Here is a 6,000-nt window from a genome sequence, read left to right as displayed (position 1 = left end):
TCTATCTTACTTTTCTTTATAACTCTTCTGTGGCTTTCTGTTGACCTTTATAGTTTTCCCAGTTCTAGTTTCAGGCTGTTATTGGCCACTTTGCATGCCTTCTCTTTCAATTTGATTAATTTCCGTAGATACCCATCACAGAGTATGCCTTTTCTTACAGTCCTTCCTTTTCACTGAAATATATCATTGCTGAGCACTTTGTAAAGTACCTCTGAAAATCTTCCACTGCTCATCAACTGTCCCACCATAAAATCTTTGTTTCCAGTCTACTTTATCCAGGTTCTCCCTCATTCTATTGTAGTTTCCTGTGTTGAAGCACAGGACCCAGGTATTAGATTTTATCTTCACACTCTCCATATGTATTCTAAATTCAACCATACAGTGATCACTTCTTTCAAGAGGATCCCTAACTCTGAGGTCATTAATTATTCCTGTCTCATTGCACAGGGCCTGATGCTGGATAGATTGCTCCCTTGTCAGTTCCATTTCATACTGTTCAAGAAAACTTTCATGGATACACTTAATAAACTCAAGGCTACCCTGACTGAGCTGGTTTGATCAACCTCCATGTAGATTAACATCACCCATGATAATAGCCAGACCATTTTTACAGGCAATAGTTATTTCTTTGTTTATTGCCCATCCCAATGTGATGTTATTATTTGATGGCCTGCACACTACACCTGTCAGTGACTTTCTTGTTGGAATTTTGAATGCATCATTCCTGTTTCTCCTACTGTACAGCAATAACAACAACTACTTGCATTGTATGGAATCTTTTACAATGGCAAATCTCCTAAGGTGCTTCCTGGATGATCAAAACGTTGATTAAAGAGAATGATTTTAAAATAGATCTTAAAGGAGGATAGAGAAGGTTCGGGAGGGTATTCCACAGACTTCTGCCCTTGACAGCACCATTCGTGGAGTGATGCAGGTGGGGTGGGTTGGAAAGGGAATGTGCAAAGGGGAAATGGAGGAGCACAGGCAGTGCATAAGGTCTTAAGGACAGAGGAGGTTCCAGACTGAGTCTCTCTGTCACAGAGTATGGCTGCCTCATGGAGTTTGAAGCTCTGCAATGGGTCCATGCATGTCACATTAGTCGAGGAGAGTATAACGGTGGCTGAGAGAACTTTTGATGAGGACTAGTCGCCTGAGGTAGAGTGCGCTGAGGTTAGAAACAGAAGAGGAGAGGTCACACTCCTTGGAGTTTTTTATAGGCCTCCACAGAGTTCCAGGGAGGTGGAAGAGAGGATTAGCAAAATTATTCTGGATAGGAGTGAAAGTAACAGGGTGGTCATTATGGGGGACTTTAACTTCCCCAAAATTGACTGGAAATGCTATAACTAATACGTTGGATGCATCAGTTTTATCCAATGTGTACAGGAGGGTTTCCTGACACAGTATGTTGAAGGGCCGACAAGAGGGGCAGCCACATTGGATGTGGTCCTTGGTAATGAACCAGACTAGGTGTTTGATTTAGTTGTAGGTGAGCACTTTGGAGTGTGACCATAATTCAGTTAAGTTTAGGTTAGCAAGGGAAAGGAATAAGTACATGCCACAGGTCAAGAGTTATTGATGGGGCAAGGGCAATTATAATGCTATTAGGCAAGAATTAGATGCACAGAATGGGGTAGCAAAATACAGGGTATGCAGACAATGGAAATGTGGAGCTGGTTTAAGGTATTGCGTGTCCTTCAGCGGTATGTCCCTGTCAGGCAGGCGGAAGTGATAAGGTAAAGGAACCTTGGTTTACTGCGGAAACTGCATCTCTTGTTACGAAGAAGAAGGAGGCTTAGGTGTTGATGAGGCAAGATGGTTCAGATGAGGCGATGGAGAATTAAGATCAGCTAAGAAGGATTTAAAGAGAGAGTTAAAAAGAGCAAAGAGAGGACACGAGCAGTCTTTAACAAATAGAATAAAAGACAACCCTAAAGCTTTGTATAGGTATGTGAGGAATAAAAAGATGATTAGGGTAGGAATAGGGCCAATCACAGACAGAATGGGAAGATGAGTGTTGACCCTGTGGAGATTGGAGAGATGCTAAATGAACATTTCTCATCAGTTTTCACTCAGGAAAAGGAGAATATTGTGGAGGAGGAGAATGAAGTATGAGATATTAGACTAGAAATTATTAAGGTTAGTTACGAACACGTGTTATCAATGCTGGAAGGAGTGAAAATACACAAGTCCCCTGGGCTGGATGGGAATTATCCGAGGATTCTCTGGGGAGCTAGGGAGAAGGTAGCATAGCCTTTGGCTTGGATATTTGAGTTGCCATTGTCTGCAGATTTGGTACCAGAGCACTGGAAGATTGCAAATGTTGTGCCCTTGTTCAAGAAGGGCAGTAGAGAGCCTTACTTCTTTTGTAGGAAATGTTTAGGAAAGGATTATAAGAGATAAGATTTATAATCATCTGGCAAACATCAATTTGATTTCAGATAGTCAACTTGGCTTTGTCAAGGGCAGGTCATGTCTCACAAACCTCATTGAGTTTTTTGAGAAGGTCACCAAGCATGTAGATGAGGGTAGGGCATTTGACATGGTATACATGGACAAAAGTAAAGCCTTTGACAAGGTTCCACATGGTAGGCTGTTGGAAAAAATGCAGAGCCATAGAATTGAGGGTGATTTAGCAGTTTCGATTAGAAACTTGCTTTCTGAAAGAAGGCAGCGAGTGGTGGTTGATGTAAAATATTCAGCCTGGATTCCAGTTACTAGTCACGTGTCACCAGGATCTATTTTGGAACCACTGCAGGTATAGGTGAATGGATTAGGAAATTTGCAGATGACACTAAAGTCAGTGTAGTAGTGGACAGTGTGGAAGAATGTTACAGGTTGCAAGGGGACTTGGATAAACTGCAGAATTGGGCTGAGACGTGGCAAATAGAGTTCAATGCAACTAAATGTGAGGTGATGCACTTTGAGAAGAATAACAGGAAGGCTGAATACTGGGTCAATGGAAAGATTCTTGGCAGTGTGGTGTGCAGAGGGATCTTTGAGTCCATGTACATAGATCCCTGAAAGTTGCCACCCAGGTTGATAGTGCTGTTAAGAAGGCAAACGGTGTGTTAGGTTTCATTCGTGGAGGGATTGAGTTCCGAAGTTGATATACCATACTGCAACTCGACAAAAAACTGGTGCAGTCACACTTGGAATATTGTGTTCAATATTCCTCTAGCTTATCTCTCCATGCTTCAGGCTCTCTGCCTTTATATCTGATGAAGGGCTTTTGCCCGAAACGTCGATTTTACTGCTCCTCGGATGCTGCCTGAACTGCGGTGCTCTTCCAGTACCTCTAATCCAGAATCTGTACCCCACCACATCACTTTGCCCCACAATCGTGGTATCTGGTTGTACAGAAGGAGGAGTGGCACAGTCTGTACTGAGATGCACTGGGGCCCTGAAACACATGGTAAAGACTGAAATCACCAGAGAATTGAGAGCCCCACCACATTGTTTGCATGTTCTATTGTTTATACACTGTTCCTGCCTTCCCTTGTTTTTTCTTAATCAAGTTGTTATTATACACACCTGCACAAGCTGTGAAATGAACTCAGCCCTCTCAATCCAAGATTCAGGATATTTTCACCACATCACAAGGCATCGACTCTAACCTCCCCTGTCCCTTAGCCTACTGAGTCGCGCCTGAATCAACTCCGCAATTGGGAGGAAGGGGCGGAACAGGATTACCGAGCAGCAGCCGGTCGTCTAACCAGAGTGAGTGAGGAGCGCGGCCAAAGCATTCTCGGGAGTGAACGCTTCAGGATTGGTCAGAAAGCAAACTATTTTGCAGGATTGATCATTCTCACTACATAGTGGAGCATTCAACCTTTCTCATGAATCAATGTGAGATTTTTACAAAATAGTTGAGATGTAAATCTGATAACGTACATTAGGGAGATTTAAACAATCCTTGGATAAACACATGGGTGATTTTGCAAAAGTTTAGGGGGACGAGCTGAGAATAATTCACAGGTCGGCGTGAATAATTCACAGCTCGGTTTACACAATGCGAGTAAGAAACTTATTTTCAAACTCCCAGAACAATTGGTAATTTACATACCTGGCTAGTATGGTTAAGTTGGACCGAACAATCTATTTGCATACTAATGATCTCAATGACTGTAACTCGACAGAGCAACTGTTAATGACTAAAATTTCACCCATGATCCTGTGCAGATATGAATATTCTCTATAAACTCACCGATACTCTCAGACGCACGCGCGGTTTGGATTCTATGTGGAGCATGCGCAGTGTCACATTGATCAGGACACCGAGAGAGCGACATGGAGCTGCTTTCTCCGGCAGCGGTTGCGATCGGCTTCAGAGAGTCGCGCTCAGAGCCGGTGTGTGGGAGCCTCGCTGGGAAAATGGAGCGAAGAGATTTCACAATTCCTGGATACAGGTTAAAAATAACTCTAAAAAGGCCCTCCAGGCCCGGGTAAGGAGGCGGCGGTCTCTGATCAGGGAAGCGGCCCAGGGTCACGGCCGCCATTTGTTTGAGGGAAGAGGGAGCGCGGGCCTTAGGGCCGCCATCTTGAGAAGGTCAAGGAGCAGGAGGGCGGGGCTCTCGGGGTCTGTAGAACGATCAGAGGAAATGGAAGCCCCATTGTTCTTGATTAATCCCACGAACACAGCTTCACTGGGCGATCCTGCAGGAATATCCACTCTCAGTCCTGCTGGGATGTTTCACCCAATCAGAACCAGCAGCTCTCCTCCTCTCTCAGCTCCCCTTCTGTCCTTCCTGCAGCATCTGTCCCCTGGAACATTGAGCTGCCTGTCCTGTCCCTCCCTCAGCTGTTGTTTCTTTAATACCTGGGATATCCCAGTCCCACCTTAGATTACTTCACTAAAGACAGGAATGTACCCGATGGATTTTTCTTAACATCAGCAATTGTTTAATACTCATTTACACGTTTTTAATTACATTGTTTTTGAAGCATTTACTTCACATTCAATCATTTGCAATGGTGGGATTTGAACCTATGTCCAGAGAACACTTGCTGAGTTTCTGGATAAATTGTCACACAATAATGCCTCTAGGCCATCACTTCGCCTGCTCACAGTTTGTATATCCCAGTGCAACATGAATTAAAACTCTTTTTTCCAGCACAATTGTTTGACCCGGCATTCTGATGATGTGACTCAGTAACTTTCCATGTGGTATCCCTCACTGTGTGGGTCTAATTGCTGCCTCTGTCAGCGTCTCTCACTCTTGAAGCTACTCCAGATCATGAGCCAACAGAATTCTCCACTCCAGAGAGATGAGGCAACACAGGTCAGGATTTTCCAGATCTCTGTGGGCTCAGTGCCATTCTATATGTGTAACCCTCAAAGCATTCGTCTAATTGCCCATTCTGCCTATTTCTGTGTCCTCTACAGGTAATCATGAAGTTCCAGACTCAATAGACTTGCCAACTGCTGGTTGGGATGATGGTTGGTCAGCCAGAAAGACAAAGTCAGGGAGGTCGGGAGTCTTCAATAAATCCTGCTGCCAGGTAAGATCATTCCAGTGCACAGAGAAGAAAGTAATAATCAGCACGCCTGCTGCAAGTTTTGTTGCAATGAGACAGCATCGGGAGTTCCCAGTTATCAGTCCAGGCTTGTGCTTTCTTAGGGAGCATCAGAACAACTGAGGGGAAAGCAGGCCTCCCACGAGAGGGTGGTAATGCAGCCTGGGATCTTTCTGTTCCCTATTCCCTCTCCAACATTGTATCTATGGCTTGTATTGAGGACCAGTGTCTTCAATCATTCTAACTCCTATAACAGTTCCTATCTCTGTCATCTCCTCCCCTCTCACCAATTATTTCACATATTTGAAACCTCCAGTCCAGATGACCATCTGTATCGCTGTAACTTGCTTCAGTCTCTACAACATGCCTTGTCTCGATAGTCTCCTCCTCCAATAACTGGAGACATCGGGTCTGTTTCTGTGCTGCATGACTCTTCGGCCGAGGTTTCCTAAATGGAATGAGTCGGAATTGCCTGTGTTTGGCCCA

The 6,000-nt window shown here is 44.3% G+C and overlaps 1 long non-coding RNA gene across 1 annotated transcript in view; it reads left to right on the top strand.

Annotated features, from left to right (window-relative positions):
* Positions 1-4,278: 4,278 nt before the first annotated feature.
* Positions 4,279-6,000, top strand: part of LOC140493957 (uncharacterized) — a 75,228-nt gene continuing 73,506 nt past the window's right edge. The window contains exons 1-2 of the long non-coding RNA XR_011963796.1: positions 4,279-4,406; positions 5,384-5,499. This is a non-coding gene — a long non-coding RNA (uncharacterized lncRNA). The remainder of the gene's footprint in view (positions 4,407-5,383; positions 5,500-6,000) is intronic.

Source organism: Chiloscyllium punctatum, chromosome 23, assembly GCF_047496795.1.
Source record: "Chiloscyllium punctatum isolate Juve2018m chromosome 23, sChiPun1.3, whole genome shotgun sequence".
NCBI lineage: Eukaryota > Metazoa > Chordata > Chondrichthyes > Orectolobiformes > Hemiscylliidae > Chiloscyllium > Chiloscyllium punctatum.
Note: the sequence above shows the minus strand (reverse complement) of the source record. Positions and strands in the feature narration are given on the sequence as shown.